Below are 17,403 nucleotides of genomic sequence, written 5' to 3'. Positions count from 1 at the left end.
TACCAGCTTTTAATACCATTTGCTTCTCTGTATCATCTAACACATTATCCAGGATCACCTGTAAATCATTCCAGTCTGGATTCTGTGTTCTAGTTATAGTATCTGCCACCTTGCCCACTTTTTCAGGATCTTCTCTATAATTTCCTGCTGCCTGCTTCCAAGTCATCAAATCCATAGCTGTAAAAGGTACTTTCACTAGACCGGTCCATCACTACCAACTCCCCGTCGCAGGGGAGCTATAGTCTGTGTCTGTTGCCGAGTTCTCCGTGAAACAGGAGTATGAATTACAATCTCCGATAATCTCTCTTCCACATCTCCTGTTCCACTGCTATCCGGTTCAATCGCCTGTTCTCGTGCCCTAGATTCTCGACCCTGATTCCTTTCTCTCCTAAGAGGGGATATATCTAATTCTGGTCCATCATCACTCTCAGTGACAATCTTTTTCTTTAAACAACCTTTCCCGATCTCACAAGTTGAGCAACTGCAGAATAGTATTATAATTCAGTGTTCCATTTATGGGCCACTTTTCCTGATTTTCCAATGTATACAGAGGCCACCAATTATTACAATACTCAATCATCTGGCTTTTTGGCAAATCCTCATATAAATCTCCCCAATGTGCCAATAAACATCCCAATGGAGAATTTTTCGGGATTTTATCATTTACAGCAAGATTACGCATGCTTTTACTTTTAAACAACCGAGTTAACTTAGATGCCATGGTATAATCACTCACAGTACAATACACAATTATTCAACTCTGTCTCCCCGATCCGCGGATCCACGCTCCACACTCGCTTTCGTGCTTAATTGCACGTCTCACCCTTACAGCCACACTCACACTTTTCCACAATTGTTACTTCAAACAAAGACATAAAACACAATATTATACACTTCTTAATTTTCTTCTCGATACACAGACACAATAAACAATTCTGTATCAGAAGAAAAACCCCTCCTAACTTCTTGTTAGAGGCACTACCTTAGAGAACACTATAGCATGTAGGTTCTCTTGTTTCCACTTTTGTCCAACCCTGCAATAGCTTTCGCTTATGTCTTACGGGCAGGCGCCTAGGCTTCCTCTTCCACAAGGATCCTTATAGTCCAAGCCTGCGCAGCTTTCACCGCGTCTGACAGGCAGACTTACTCAGTGGGACTCAAACCCACTGGTGGGTCTCCAACCCACTCCTTACCATACACTTATTATAGTGGGACTCCTACCCACTTACTACAATTACAAGAAGAAGTGTCTTACCAAAATCCAGGGAACGTCGCGAAGAGCCTTACGGATCGGGGATCGATGGGTATCCCCGAGAAATCCTCGGTGCCGGCTGGAACCGATCAGGTCCCCGGCTCCTCCGGTCTCCTTCAGCGAGGTCCCATCTGGGTCGCCAAAACTGTTACCGAAATCTCGGAATGAAGAACTTATCGACACCAATGTGATGTAGATAAGCAGACATTTCTTTATGAACGGCCGGGTGCGTGAGCGAGTCCCCTCACGATCGACACACACCATGGTTCAAAATCATACACCTTGTATAGAACTCATTCATACATATTCATTAAATATTCATGCATAATCGTAAGATTTCCCATAAATCATTAACATACTCTCCTCCCATACCCGATTCTGCGCAGTAAAGGTTAGAAAGGTCCGGAAATGGGTCTGGGGTACGATTTGGGTAGGTGGTATGTGAGTCGGTGGTCTCGATCTCCCCCTGCCGGAATTACCTGCCACTTGAGGTAACTGTTTCTTGGCCGGCAGCTATGGGTTGCTTCACTCGACTCTTCCCAGTTCACATAAATTCTCATTTTGACATTTTAGTACATCCTCCTAGGTTACATATAAACAATCATCTCAAATCTTAAGTCTGTTATCTAAGTTCTAAACATTCCTACTAGGTGATTCTGACCAATTCCTCCAGCCTTGGTACGGGGCTGTACAGAGGGTTTTTTATAGCCGCTTTTTACTATAACTATAAGTTTCATTAAAATATATTTTCTTATCCTCTTATATTTCTATTACATGATTGATTTTATAAAATCAAATAATCAATCAAATAAAGTCAATCAATCTTAACTTATTAGCAAATCTATAACAGCAGGGGGACCTAAGCCAAAATCTGAGCTAGAATTCAGGCACTCTAGGCTGCTCCAGTGGTTCAAGAAAGGCTTCAGACTGAAAGATCCTGCACTATGCCATCTTAGCAGACTTAAGGAAGAAACTCAGCATCCTGGAGTTCAGCTGTAAGCCTTGTGGTCTCAGTTGCCTTTGCAGCAAGGGGTATGTGTGTTAGCAGTACACTTAGAGCTTATCTGGTTTCAGTAGCGAGGAGGCTGGTTTTCCGTAACTGCTCAGTATGCTTCAGGTGGGGCGTCTTTACAAAGCTGAGCTCTTGGTTTGATGGTGGGAACAGGTGAGTGCTGCTCTCTGGAGACCGTAAAGCCCCGTCTTAACAAGGCGCTGCTGCAGGCAGTGAGCCCTGGAGCACCCCGGTACGGAGCCCTACGTTAGGCGCAGGTGGTGGCTGAGATGCTCTGCCTGCTTGAGGCAGCGCTCGGGTGCGCGTGTCGCTGTCAGCAGGCTGCTGGGGTATCGCTGTCAGCAGGCTGCTCTGCCTTGCTTGGGCTCATACTTCTCAGCTCCTGTGCGGTCGTCTCCGATTGCAGCGATACAGACAGCAGATTTTTCTCTCCGGCTCTGTTTTGTGAGCTTTGTGCCTTCTCTGAATGGATTTCAAAGCTCGTTTAAGTGCATGGGAAGGAATTCAGAAATCATGTTTTATATGCAGCATCACTTTCTGAGGGTGCAAACTGATTGCTAAGTTACAAACCAGCCCAAGGGCTCCGTCAGAAGTTAGAAACCAGCCGCAAAGTTGATCTGCTGAGGGAAGAGAAGGGTCCCGTATCTTCTCGCGGAGCATCTAGTGCTGGTGCCACCCAGCCCGGAGTCAGGGACTGGCTCTGAGGCTGCCTGGAAAGTCCAGGCGAACCGAAGGAATTCTGTACTGACATGGCAACCTCTCCCCAGGCCGTGAGACCAGGCTGCCCCTGCGCATCAAAGGGAGCGGCATAGGGCCCCAGCTGCGCTTCAGCTTTGACCAGCTGGACATCGGGAAGGTTTTTGTTGCGTCAGCCCCCAGCTACGAGGTGAGCAGTGGGGCTTGCTGGGGTTGGGGTGGATCCTGATGGCCCCTGGGGCAGCAGTGAGCTTTGTGCACCTGCTGGATTTCTGGCAACACAGGCAGTTATGTGCACGCATTATTTGATGTAAGTTAAATGTGGGAGTTTTTGCAGAATCTGGATAGTTTTGATGGGGTCTGAAAGGTGTGTATGTTGTCCACAAAGCCCCGATCCCTGCGTTTTGGCAACCTCCCTTTGAGACCAGCTGGGAGGCTTCATGCAGAAAATCCAGCCCTTGACACATGATAGCAACACCGGGTCAAAAAGGTCAGGGTCCAGAGGCTTTTGTTTCAGCCCTAGATGCACTGCGCCCTGGTACCCTGGCGGTTAAAAAGCAGCTGGAACAAAGGGGTTGTGTTCCGACTCGAGTCCGTTGCAAACACCTTTCAGTGAAGCGCAACTTGCTGGATCCTGGCGCCGGAGGGAAGCCGGGCAGCCTCCCCGCGCAGAGCTGCCCGCGCAGGCACCGGGAGCGCTGTCCCTGCTGAGCAGCCTCCTGCCACCCTTCAGACCTGGTGCCCCTCTGGCTCTATGAACAGAGCAGGGCAGTTCTGGAAATGAAGCAAAGGAGCTTTCTGGGTATTTGCCTCCCCCCGCCGATGGTGGCAAGTTTTCTCAAAAAAAAACCAACCAAAAAAACCCCCAAGATACAGCAACTGGAGGCGGTAGAAAATGAGGCAGTACATCGTGCCAGACACTTTCAAAAGCTTGACTGTTGCAGGGAAGGACACGTTAAGGTGTTTTCTTGCCAAAATATTGTGCACTGTATGTATGCATTTTTTAATGCTGATTCTTTATTGATTCTATATATATCAATGTGTTGGTTTCATTACTGGAGAAAATGTGAATAAGTAGATGATACTCCAAGTGCTGTATTAAGTAGCCAGACTGGAGGTAAACTTCAGTGTAGGATCCCTAAGTGCAATTTGTAATTAAGGTGTAAAACATATGAGTAGTTTCCAAGTTACCAGTGCAGAATTTGAATACAGGAATGTTTTCAACAGCAGCTGCAAAATTAAAAAAACAAGGGCTGTACCTCTGCTTCTGTCTCAGTTTTTCTGACAGGTTTTGCGAGGACAAAACTTAGGGAAAATAACTGCCAAGCAGGTAGATAAGTCCACAGAAATGGCCGGATTTCACCTGCAGCCTTCGGAAACTGTAGAGCTTTGCTTTGGGTAGGTTTGGTGACCACCAGTGTGCTGATACTCACAGGCAGGTGTGGGCATTTCTTGCTGAATCTCAGCAAATGCTGCAGGATTGTGTAGCTTGTTGGAGCAGTAAATAATGGTAAATTAGTAGATGATGGCTGTGAATATTTATGAAAGAGATTCTTTAGAGCAGGTGGAGCTGCTATGCCCCTCCCTCTCATCCTTTCTTGACATGTCTGGTTGAGCAAAGACAAAGAGACTCTCAGATCAAAGAAAAGAACAAAATGCGCCTCACTGACGTACCCTAGCAGAGTCGGGGAGTGCTGCTGAAGCTGGTTATGGGGCTGTCCCGAGGTATTTTCTACATCCAGTAAACTTGCTGGCTGTAACGGGAGCTGAATGTGTTTTGCCCTTGGCAGGACTGGGCTCATCTGGAGCGGGAGCAGTTAGGTGACGATTCGCTGTAATGCTGCGACCGCCCTTTGCTGCTCTTTGGGGCAGGTCTGCATCGCCTTGGTGATGCTGAGCACATCCTCAGCCCTGCAAGTCCAAGCGGACTGCTCTGTGTCAGTGGAATAAACCCAGAGTGACTCTGTTTATGTGAAGTTATCACTGGGTTTTTTTGCATGCAAAAACCCAAAGGCAGAAACTGTCCTGTTGTGTTTTCTTTGGCTTCAGCCAAGCAGCAGCACACAGCATCTTCTGCCTTTTGTAGAAGTTTAATTAGAAAACAAATCAGCCTTCTGTAAGGAAAGAAGATTCCTCATGTATTTCCATTTTGCTTTCTTGCTGCTGCAGGTGATCCTGTTTAACAAAGGAGTCATTGATGCCCCCTCCAAGTTGGTCCTTCCGGCGACCGCTCTGGGCTCCTGCTTCTCCTTTCTCCCCCAGGAGGGCATCGTTTTACCAGATGTCCTCCAAGTCATCCAGATCTCCTTCAGTTCCACCGCCCTGGGGCAGTTCACAGAAGGATTCCGGTTCAGTGTGGATGGGTCCCCTGAGCCCGTGACCTTGACCGTCAGGTGAGGAGGGTTACAGGAGCCTGGGGGGTGCCTCCACAGTAATTCCCACTGCAGACTCCTCTCCTCGAGATGGCATCTGCCTCCTTGCTTTCTGTCTTGCCTTTGTTCCAAGGACCCCTGTCCAGCCCTTATCTCTCATTCTCCAGCCCCACAACTCAAGCTGTTTGTTTCAAATGCTTTTGAGATGCCCACCCACCGGGGCAAGCCGAGCCTCCCTCTTCAGGGGGGGTTGTGCACTGGATTTAGTTCTCCAGGGAGGGAAAAACTCCCAGTTCTTTTGAGTGAAGGTGAGCTGGCTGGTGGGACATGGGGCTGCAGAGGAAGGAACAGCGGTGGGAGTGCAGGTGGTTCCTCTCCTACCTTGTGCTCCTTCCTGCTCTGCGAGGACCCCGATCTCCCTTCAGAAGCACTATTGGAAGATGTGGCTGTTGCCATAAAGACTGCCCTCTTCCCCCGTTCTCTTGCAAGCTGCGCTGTTACCGGCTGTAGCGCACAGGGCTCTGGGCTGGCTGCTTGGCCGAGCCCTCTGGGCAGTCCTTCAGGTCTGACTTCCTTGAGCACAGCTCCTGTGTGCTCAGCAGAAACGGCAGTTATTTCCCCCCTCGCTGCAAGGCTCACCCTTGGCAGTTTCCCAGTGTGAGACCCAGTTGTGGCTGGTTTGGAGGCAGTTTTCTATTGTCTTTTGGCAAGTGCTATTACGGAAAGCATGTCTGCTCCCTTTGCTCCATCCAGAGTAGGATGCTGGGGCTTGGCAGGTTAAGTCTGATTACGTGAGGTCCTTGGAGAGGGAACCTCATTGCCAGAAGGGATTTGCTACCTAACTTGTTCTCAGGAACGGATTCAGCTCCAGGAATCGAGAATTAGCATGGGATTGAAACTCCTGAAAGTCAGATTTTGAGTGCTTTTTGATTGTGCAGTCAGAAGATGCCCAAACCATAGGTGATCACTCTTTGCTTGGAAACAGACCTGACGAGGTCCTGAACGCTTGTTCTTTTGCTCTTTAGAAAGGGATGCTGGAACTGGGACACCACGGGTGAGTGCAGGTCCCTCCTGCGGGAGGCTGGGGTCTGTACGAGAGACCCGGTGGCAGTCCTGTGAATAAAACTAGGAGGCACGGGTCACTGTGCTCCTTGATCTGTATTTGTTTTTTTCACCAAGAGGCAGAGCTGGCATTGATTGGCATCAACCATGAAATTAATGAATGTTGTGCAGCTTCAAGTGCTGATTTCAGTGGATGTTGGTGAGTTTGGGAGTTTGGAACCTCTCTGAATTTAGGGATGGGCGGGCTGGTGTGGTGGCTTCAGGACACTCATGTTTGGTGGTGCAAACAGTCTTGCTCTTGGATGTGTCAGCCGGTGCACTGGTGACAAGCTGATACTTTCCTCCAAGATTCCGCCATCCACTGTGTAGAACTTGTGCTGCGTTTCTCAGTAGATGTCTGGGGCTCCTGTGGATTCGTGCCTCAAAATCCTGCACGCATAATGGTAGTGTGGAATAAGGTCTGAGGAAGATGTCCATATAGGCCATGGAAAGGCCAGTTCCAGCAAAGAGATACCAAAGCAGGGAACCTGTGGCTGAGAGGGCTAGTTACAATGAACCTGCTTCTGCATGGACAGCTCTGCCCGTCACATGACAGGTGGGGAAACTGAGGCACAGAGCCATCACTTGTTCAGGGTCCTTCACTGGGCCAGCAGCAACCTGGGGGTGTACCCTGCCTGCCCTGGTGCCCTGAGCCACCTCAGCAGCTGCCACCTGCTGACCACGTTGCTTTGGCTGCCTCCTGTGCACAGGGATGCTGTGCCGAGCGCAGGGGTGACGGGTTGATTTGAAACCCACCGTGCTGCTGAGACCAGCTTCTATCCGTCCCGGTGGTAACGAAAGCCGAACACTTTGCAGTTCTTTTTAACCAAGCCAGTTCCTCCTCTGCCTTTGTCCTTACAGGGGCTGTGTCATCGGACCGACTTTCCCTTTCCATGTACCTTCCCTCCATTCGGCGACGTCTCCTTTGGTGAGTGTGCCCTGGGCTTGGACCGCTGGTGGGGAGGTCTGTGCCTTACTGAAATGAAGCGCTTTGGGAGCGTCTGTCACTTGTGTTCCTCCACAGCAGCCTTCAGGGTGTTAGAACCAGGGCTGCCGCTTGCTCAGGTGGTATTTTGCTGCCATGAGATCAAACAGGACCAAAGGAATAGAAAGTCAGGATTTTCCTGGTGCCCTCAGAGCCTGCTCAGCCCCAACCTCCCAATCCTTGGCGGCAGAATGATGGTGAAAGCCCTTGTCCCAGAAGGGCCCAGGGGATGGGGCTGCAGGAGAAGGGAGTTGGAGCCACACGCTAGCCTGTGGCTGCTCAGGGTGAACGTTCCTGTTGCAAGGCGAGGACACCACTTACCCACTTGACCTTTAGTGTGAGCTGTTAATTTGTGCTGTGAGGGCTCCTCGTTATCACCTGCCCGGTAATAAGCCCAGGCAGTAGCTCGGCATTGGTTTGGGCAGTGATGTCTCCAGAGATGTGGGCTCCTTCTCCTTCCCCAGCCGAAGCACTGCTCCACTGACGGAGCCGGTGGCTGAGCACCCAGAGCATCTCCACTGAAATGCAGATTCTGATTCTCCATCTCGAGTCTCAGAGAAAAGGCTTTGTACTGAGATGATCTAAAGTTTACATGTGAAATCAATTGGGGATTGATTGAAGGGCCATGATCATTCTGTGCCCAGGATGCCTCTGTGGTTTCATGCGGTTCGTGGACTTTCTAGGAAATCTCAATACTTTCCCTGAGCCACTTCCCCCTCTCCCTGCATCACCACTCGGCCACTTCTCTGCTTCCTTTTGAATAAATAGACCCACAAGAAACGCACCGGCAGAAATGCGGTTGTGTAATAGGAGATTCCTCCTACTTTAATCTGATTTCATTAACAAGGCCTTTTCAGCTGAAGGCAGCTATTGTATTTTTGCTTCTTGTCACTGTGCTGCTGGCTGTTGTCTGCATCTGGTGACTTCGGTCCCATTTGGGGCTGTGCAGTGGGTCAGTCGGTGCATGTCCTTTCTGTGCCCCACCCCCGCCTCCCTGCCGGAGTAATTGCTGGCGGTGGGCAATGGTCACTGCTGCTGGGCACAGAGGAACTATCTGCTGTGTCTGCGGGTGGTTTTCCTCCCTGTCTTTATTCAAATAGCACTTGGTAAGCAGGGCATGGGAGGTGTCTTCTGGCAGAGCTGGTGTCCGCTCCAGACCAAGCTGCGGGCTGGTGTCCTGCCTCTGCAGAACAGCCACCCCCTCACCCAGTGTGGTTGTACCACTGGTTTTCCGTTGTGGAAAGCAAGTGTCAGAGCTGAAGTGATGTCAGGCTTTGTGGGCAGTAATCAAAGGCAGTGTGGATGTGATGTCCCCGTTTGTTAGGTAAGGTGAGACACAGTTCCTGCTCATTTCTAAGGAAGCATCAGGTTTGCCTGCAGTGAGGTGGGCCGAGTTGTCATGTGCTCAGTCTGGTTGCCCAGAAACAGGAGATGCCTTAAGGGTCCTGCCTAGAGAAACTGCATTAGAGTGCAATGCATCATGTTGTAGTGCCCGGTCTCATCCTTTCTTTTCCTTACATGACAATGCCCTACTTTCATATATTGAAAACTGGGGGAATGTTCATGGAGTTAATGGGGGATTTTACAGACTGAATTTTCAGAATAAATGCTCTGTCTGGGTGCACACTGATCAGTGAGAAAGAGTTGGGGCTGGTTTGGGGGCAGGGGAGAGAGGTCCTCACAGGTAGAGACAGCTCTTCAGCACCAACGGCACTGCCCATTGCCAAGGAAGCAAGCTGTGCCATCCATGGAAAAAGCAACTTCAGTCACAACTCACTCCTCCCTGAGCTTCTCCATTACCTCTCATTCACACTGAAAAGAGATAAACAACAAGCACCGGTCTATCCTAACAGGAGAGTCACACCAGGAATCACGGGATAGCCGGGGACTTGACTGATATTTGTCTCACCTTCCCAGGCTTTCCTCGCACCCTGCCGTGTCGCCTCACTAACACCTCCTTGGTTCCCATGACTTTCAACCTTCGCATCCCTGGCGAAGGCTCAGGACAGCGCAGCGTCACCAGTTTTGCTCAGATATCAGACAACACTTGCCCGTCCTGGAGAAAGGGAGCCCAACATCACATCAAGCCAACTGAATTCACCATAATGCCCTGCAAGGGGACCATCCGCTCCCAAGGAGCCCTGGGTATCCAGGTATGGCACGAGCCCGGCCATACGTGCTTCAGCAGGTGGAGCTGAAGCTTCACTGGTGCGCAGGAGGGCTGTAGTGCTGCTGGCTTTGGGCATAACGCAAGTAAGAGATTGGTGTTCGTGTTAGGTTTTTGTGAGCTGGGGTACTCTGGGGCGGAGCACCGTTTTGTTTCCAAAGTTGTAAGCCAAGGATCATGTACCCTACGGTCAAGCACAGAAGCCACGCGTGTGTGTCTGAGCTGCTTAGAGCAATTTGATTTAAAGTGGGCCGAGGAAGGATGGGGACAGAAGGTGACTGTTAAAAGAAAGATGTCATTGCATAAAGCAGTTTGCTATTCTTCCCGGTCTTATCTTTCCTCTCGTGTGGAGCAGAATGGTTGCATCCACTGCAGCGAGGACTGGAAAAGCTCCAGCAGCCATGAGCTGCACAGCTGCTGCTGGGCCACGTTTTGCCCTCGGCTTCCCACTGTAAAGCTGGCCTCATTCTGTGAAAGTCAACAGATTTCCTCTGGATTTATGCTGTTGTAGTCGAGAGTAAAAATTGGTCCCAGTGGCAAGTAGAACATGAATTGTGCTTTAATTTAGCTCACATATGCCCTGGTATGCAAGGCGTACTTAATAAATCGGATATCGCCAGAAGAGTTTTGTTACTCGGAAAGACAGTGGTCTACACGTGGACCAGCAGGAGAACTAAGGCAAAATACCGCTCCCTTTCCTGAGCGTGGGTGAGAGCCAGAGGACACCATGCGTGGCTGATGGCTTCTGGCAGTGATTAAGTATCTGACGCTCTTCTCCTCTACCAGGTCACCCTGTGTTCCAACACGGTGAGGCGATACGAGCTGGCGCTGGTGGTGGGCGTGGATGGTGTTGGCCAGGAGGTGTTGGCGTGCCTCTCACAGCCAGGTACCGGCGCTTTCCTTGCAGCTGGCCACCTTTCCCCGCGTACCCATGCCCAGCACGCTGCCTGGCGTGGGGTGTCCTGGCTTCAGCTCCAAATGAGAAATGTTGCTTAACGAGCTAGTTCTGCCCAGCTCGCTGTGAGCACAGCCGTGCTTTGAAAGCAGCCCATGTTGAGAGGCACCTGTGCTCAGTGCTCAGGGCCATGCCTCTGTCTTTTTTTTTTTTGGTTTATTTTATTTTTAAGGGAGCAGTGATTATATTCACTATTGGCCTGTTGTCTGGGACTTGAGGAGTAATGAATCTCCAAAGGACTGCCCCTGCTTCTCCCTGCAAGCGGTGGGCTTGTGCTGGGTTGGCCCAAAATGCAGCATTTGTTTGGAAGGCGGCGAGCAGCCTGCTGAAAGCTGGGGTCTGGCTCAGTTAATGAAGGCGTGTGCAAATGGGAAAGGGGCTTACGGCAGGAGTGGTGAGGGGAAACTAGTCCTTGGTGTGGCAGGTGAGCTCAGGTTTCTCTGGTTCTCTTGAGCATGAACGTTCCCAGACTTAAGCCAAAAGCTGCAGCCACGTTCAATGCCGTTGCGCCGCAGTGGGTGCCAGTTTAATGACGAGAGGGACGCAGTTCGCTGGTGCTGTTCCCTCTCCCCGGCAGAGTCACCCACTGGGTGCCTGGGCTGCAATTTTGTAAAACGAGTGGGAATGGGAAGAGTCAGTGTGTGGGCTGGTGTGTGGAGGACCCAGGCAGCTGCAGGAGCTGGGAGAGGCTGGTCACCCACTGCGAGAGGCAGGCGGTGCTGGTGCCCTCCATCGCGGGGGCAAGCGGCTGAGGTTTCAGGCAGGGCGAGAGCGGTACGGGAGAGGAGGGAGGTGCTTTTACTGAGATGCGGGAGTCTTGTTTTCCTTGAGCTTTGGGGAGCGCTGGTCCTCAGCGGGAAGGCTCCCGCAGAGCTCGTGCCTTGCTGGGACTGCGGGAGGGTCCTTGCCGGCCTCCTGGGGCAAGGGAGGGGCAAAGCTTGATGAGAGAGCACTGGGGCAGGGCACTGGGCAGCCTCTGCCACGGGAGTCTGGGGCTGCCCCTCCTTTACAAGAGGCTGTTGAGTAAGAAGTTAGAGGTGATCGATTGCCGTAGAGGTAGGAAATGTCTATCTGGCAGAGACAAATGCGTTGTGTCTGTTTCATGCTGTTTGGGGAGTAAACAACTTCTACGTTCTCTCAGTGTCTCTAATTCCCTTTGGTCATCTCTTCACCCGGATGTGTCGTTCCTCCGCTGCACGTGCTCAGCCCTGTTCTGACATTTGGACGGTGCTTTCTGAAGTTCCCTTGCGAGTGGATGCTGACCCTTGTGAACGACAGCGATCTTCCAGGCTGCTATGGAGTCCTTCCTCAGGCTTGGCGTCGTGTTCGCCTCCTGCCCTCAAACGTCGTTATCGAGGGGTTTATTAGGAAAGAAACGGGGTTTGGATAAGACCTTGCTGTTTTATATTCAAACCTAAAGTTTTGGAGAGAACGGGAAGCTACCTGAATATGAACTTCAGGAGCGGTTTGAACTCTTCAGGAAGCAGTTTCAGTTCTAGTCTTTGGGGTGCTTTCAGGCAGGAGAACTTGGAGGGTTGTGAAAAGCTGCTGCAAGGAGGCCGCCAGCACCGGAGTGGGCGTTTGTGAGTGCAGCAGCTTTTGGACCCTGTGAGGATGCTAATTAGGCCCATATAAATCTTGCTCCTTGTGTTGCGCCTTTCTGCTTTCTCCTAGGGATTTTTAAAAATGTGGGTGAATTGCCGTTGTGGTAGATGTTAAGGAGCTTGGAGTCTCCTCAGAGGTCACTCTGAAGTTGTCTTTGATTCTGTCCCTTATAGGAGCACAAGGAGGATGCTGCTGTGTGGTACTGCAGCCCTGTGCCGTGTGGGATTATCCAGCCTCACAGCTTGGTGGAGATCCCGTTGACGCTGGAAGCCCAGGCGATAGGAAGGCAGGACACTGTGGCTAGTGTCTCAGTGTTTGGGAATGAAAGATCCCCGCTGGTGAGTGCTAGGCGAGATGCGTGCCTTTGTGTGACTCATCTTGGTGGGCATAAAGTGTACAGGGGTTCTGCCAGGGAAAAGGAGAACGTGACAATACGTGGCTGGTGCGGACACGGAAAGAAGGGATTCATGGCATAAGTAGCAGCTAATGCCTAGAGAAGGGTGGTGTCCTCTTAGGTGGAAATCTAAGTGTCTGAGATGGTGTTTAATTACGGACGTGTGAGGCGGGATAACAAGCCCAGTCTGAAACCCAGAGCAATTCCTGGGTCTCTCGCTCTCCTGCGTTACGAGATGAGCAGCAACCGCTGCTTCATTAGAACTCTTGTTCGGGAGCGCACGGGGACATCGCTGAATACCACTAAAGCAAGAGCGGTGTAAGAGACCGTGCTGAAATGATGATTTCTGTAAAGCTGGATTTAAGCTTTCCTGAAAGTCAGGTCCATCCCGCCTGAGAAATATCCATCATATCTCTTTGCCAAAAGCCCCAGCCAAAGACGCATGAGACTCCACACTGCTTGCATCTGGAGCACAAGCTTTTTTTTCTTTTCTTTTTTTTTCCCTACCAAGCTTGAAAAGGGGTGAGGCAAAGCATTCCTGGACTAAAGGCTCCTACAGGACATTTGCATTCAGGCATATACAGCAGCAACAACAAAGTGTAGGCAAGAGAATGTTGTATCTGGTGTCCTGGCTTCCACTGGCTGAAATCGAGAACAAATTTAGTTAATTAAACTTTAATTTAAAAGGATACTAACTTTTGAAGCAGCTGTTTTAAAATGTCTTGTCCTCTCCCTGAGCACGGAAGGGGATATCAGAGGATTCCCGAGAACGTGAAGCTTTCTGTAACAGAAAGGAAGGCTGACATTTTGAAAACAATTGCAGGGATATAAACTTTTTATAAACCAAATTGAAACGATGATGCCAAATCCCCTGGATGCCACTGATCATCTCAACCCTGGCTGCTGGGGGTGTGCATGTAAACCAGTCAACAGCAAGGCCAGGCAATGCAGGCTTTGCAGGGAAGTCTCAAGTTTGACAAAACAGTTGCTTGCAAACAGAAGGCATGCTTCCCCGAAAGAGGAGGGTTTCTCCCCACTGGAATAACCAGTTGTTTAAATGTCAGCTGGATTTTGAACTACAGGTACCTTGAAAAGCTTTTACCCTTGGGCTAACAATTTATAAATTGAAAGTTGACCTTACCTTAATCTTTTCTATTTGGACGTGAGCGTGTCAATGTTTTGCCCAAAGGGCGAGCATTTCAGCTGGAGAAGCGTAGCTGTGCCTAAAGAAAGGACTAGATGCGTTGCATTTTCTATAGGTCTGTCTTCTGGTTGCAGTGCAGTTCCAGTAGTTCCCTGGTAGCTGACGCACCCAAAGCTTTCTGGGCTGGCAGAAGAGCTGGCTGTCTTGTTACGTGTCCTGCGCTGGTGGCAGATCCTACCCGTACGGCTGCAAGTCTGACCTTGGGAATCGCTGCAGTGTGTTCCAGTAGAACTTCAAAGCTCGTTCTTGCCTTAGGCTGGGGTGCCCAGTGTCGATGCCTGGTCTTTACCACCGTTTCAGGCGGAACGTGGTACAGATCGTTCATCCAGGTTGTGCAGAGTCCCTCCACAGCTCCGTTGTCGGGTATTTGGTTTGCAGGTGACCGTGTGCCCGCTCCAGTTTGGCGTGTGGCATCTGCATGAAGGAGCTGGTAAATCCCAGCGCTGGCGTTACTGGTGCAAGGCAGCCTCGTGTGCCGCGGGCAGGGGGTTTGGCAGCTGGCTGCTGTCGGAATAAGCGGGCACTGGAGCACAGCTGTCCGCCAGGGTCAGATGCTCGTCGTTCCTAAGTGATCAAATGTGACATGACCTACCTATTGACAAAGCCAGCGGTGCTGGGGGGGGCGGCGGCTGTGTCTGTAGCTGTGGCAATATTGCCGATGGCAGAGCTGCCATCGCTTCTTGCTGCCTTTCCCTGTGCCATGTTGCCTGTAACGCTGTTGCATGGCATTTTCCTTGTCCCTTTTAGAACCCTGTAGATGAAGGGGTAGCGTTTCTGAAGCCCTCTCCTTGGTGGTGAGGATGCGTGGTGTTAGTACACAGGCTGACAGAAGGCAGCTCTCCTGGGCATCCTCCAGATGTTGTTCCGCTCATCCCCAAAGGGCTCTGCCCTGCCTTTGCTGCTGCTGTCCCGCTGTCACCGGGAAGCTGAGCTGGCTGGCGAGGCGCAGCTCTTCCCTGCAGCTCCTCCTTCCCGGGAGCTTTGGGCAGCATCGCCCAGACGTGCATCATCGTGCATGGCTTCAGTTCCTTATTTTGGAGGCCCCAGCCTTGGTAGGTGAGGTTTTTGGCTCTTAGTTGCACGCAGCAGTGCCCTGCCAAGGGATGAGCATTTCTGGATGCTGCTGCTTCTGGCTGAGTTGGGCTGGTGATTCTGACAGCGGTCAATACCACTTCCTTGAGCCAGACATCATTAAAGGTTTTACATCGTGGAAGCTGGTTTCTTTTTCGGTTAAATCGTACTCTGTGCCCTCCAGTGAATCATACGGCGTCTGGTCAGTGTTGGGAGTTCTATGCATTCAGATCCTGTTGAAGTGTTGAGGTGTTTGGAACCAGTGAAATCCACCGCAAGAGTGGACAAATTCTCGTTGTTTTTAATGATGTGGGAAGGTGGTTTAGCAAAGGGATCTGTGTTCCTCCTCCAGTAGTCTGTGCCAGTTCTGCAAGGAGAAAGCTTTTGGTTCTGACTGTCAAGAGAAAAAACACCACTTGAATGATGTAATGAATAATTAATGCCTGTTATTCATGCCATACCAGGAATACACATAAGCACACATCAGAGGCCATAACTTGCACGATCTCTGCTCTGAAGAGCCTGCTTCGCTTCTGGCTTGTGCTGGTTTTCAGAGGTGCATTTTTGGGAATGTCAGAGAAGTAACTGTCCAAGTGTCGCTGTGCAGCAGCATCAGCAGCGGTCAGGGAGGTTTGGGGCAAGGCTGAGCGGCAGAAGGAGCGGGAGCAGGCACAAGGCAGAGAAAGGAGAGCTAACTGTGGAGGAGGTCTGGAAAGGAGAGCGTGGGACCCAGGGTTTCTCTGTCCCCTGAGAACGGGAGCTTGTGGCTTTCAGATGGGGTCACTCCCGAGCCTGCACTTGCCCCAGGCCTTCTGTTTCAGCCTTGCAACACTGAAAACTTCCAACAGCCGTACTTATCGCCCAGTCGAGGAGGACACTTAGAGCTGTCTCATATTTTTTAACTTCCCCTGCTTTTCTTTTTTCTTTCCTACCTGCTTCCTGGAGCAGAATGTGTCTTTAGTGAGCATTGGAGAAGAACGGGTTGTCTACGTGCATCTGAGTGAGATAAATTCCAGCAGTATTGAAGTCCTACAAGATGCGTCCAAAACTCTCCACCTCTCCAATCAGGCTGTCATCCCTGCTTCCTTCTGTGTAGAGATGGTAAGTATCTGTGGGGCTATTTCCCAATGAAAATTGACTGGTCTGTAGCAGCCTGTGGCCTGATTTTTACATGCAACGTTCCCATATTGCTGTCTCGGAGAGAAAGCAAGATATTCCGTCCCAACGCAGCGAGAGGAGCCTGGCTCTGGGGGCAGTGTTAGCTGGGGCACCCCTCAGTAAAACAGACAGCTTGCATAGATGTTTGTGCAGAAATGAGTCTGGATCATCTTTACAAGTTTTCCCTCTGTTTTCTGGGTGGTATTTAACGGAGAGTCGTGTCTTTGGAGCTCTGAGATCAGGAGGCCCCTGTGGCCCTTTGCTCCTGGAAGGGCATGGATTTCCCGACGCTTTCCCCATTAGGTCTGCGTTTGCTTTGTGTCAGACTGCTGTTTGTGACAGAGTCTGGGGTGTGAAGTTTGTCCTCAGCCTGCCTGTGGTGAGGTGAGTTTCACACCCGCTGGGGGCCCAACCAGCTGTGGTGTTGCACAAACATGTAACGGTAAGGGTTGTGTAGCTACAGAGCGTGTGGGCTCCGTCGCGTTGCAGAGCATCTCCGGAGGCCAGCCGCAGGGAAAGGCCGTTGAACTGATGGAGGCTGCAGCTGACAAGCTGCGTGGCAGGAGGAGGTTGGGTCGCTGCCCTGGGGGGGGGCAGGGCTGGTGCAGCCAGGGAGGGCTCCCGTGCAGACGCTGGGTGGGATGTGCCGCTCACTGGAGGTGGGATCTGTGAGGGGCTTAAAAACAGGGTTGGGGGGAGGTTTGTTCTGCTCCATGCTAGGTGGGCTGGATTTGTGGAGCTGGTTCACCCAGGCCTGGCTCTGTGGGCTTGGTTGGGTCTGCGGGTAAAGCATCAGGCAGCGTGCGAGAGGCCAGGCTCAGCCTCCTGGGCCAAGGGGGAGGGGGGTGAATTTCCTCCTTGCTGCTTTTCCAGCTGTTTGGGGGACAACAGTAACCTCCAAGTGGGGGAGGGATTCCCAGGGCAGCTTTCTTTGAATCCACCATGAAAACCCGCTTTCCATCTGTGGCGAGAGCAAGCCACCAGGGATGGCTGGTACTGGTGTTGAAATGATGGGTTTGCATGCCTGTCGCAGGCAGTGACCCGCAGAGCTGTTCGGGTCCTGCTGCCCCGGTGCAATGCCTCCCTCCTCCCCGGGCAGCTCGCGGTGTAGCCGGGGGGCTTGCAGGGTACATCTGCCCCTCCGTTGCCTCAGGGCCCTAACCCATGGGACTGGGCAATAAAGCCTGTCGTGCTTCACCGCCATCTCTGCCAGTCCTGGGGCTGATCAGTCACTAGAGCAGTAACACGAGGCGGCTCAGGGACGGTTTCTTTCCCTGCAATAAAGACGGGCTCTGCTTGAGCAGTGGCTTGGACCAGATGATCTCCAGAGGTCTCGCCAGCCCCAGCCGCTCTGTGACTCTGTGTGTGTGATGATCCCCCCTGCTGACTCCACGGGGCTGAGTTCCCCCATGGTGAGCATCTCTGCTTTTC

At 51.3% G+C, this 17,403-nt stretch overlaps 1 pseudogene; it reads left to right on the top strand.

Moving 5' to 3' along the window:
* Positions 1 to 17,083, top strand: part of LOC129785685 (hydrocephalus-inducing protein homolog) — an 80,571-nt pseudogene extending 63,488 nt beyond the window's left edge.
* Positions 17,084 to 17,403: the final 320 nt, after the last annotated feature.

The sequence above is a fragment of the Falco peregrinus genome, chromosome 14 (genome assembly GCF_023634155.1).
Source record: "Falco peregrinus isolate bFalPer1 chromosome 14, bFalPer1.pri, whole genome shotgun sequence".
NCBI lineage: Eukaryota > Metazoa > Chordata > Aves > Falconiformes > Falconidae > Falco > Falco peregrinus.
This window is presented reverse-complemented; position numbering and strand designations above follow the sequence as displayed.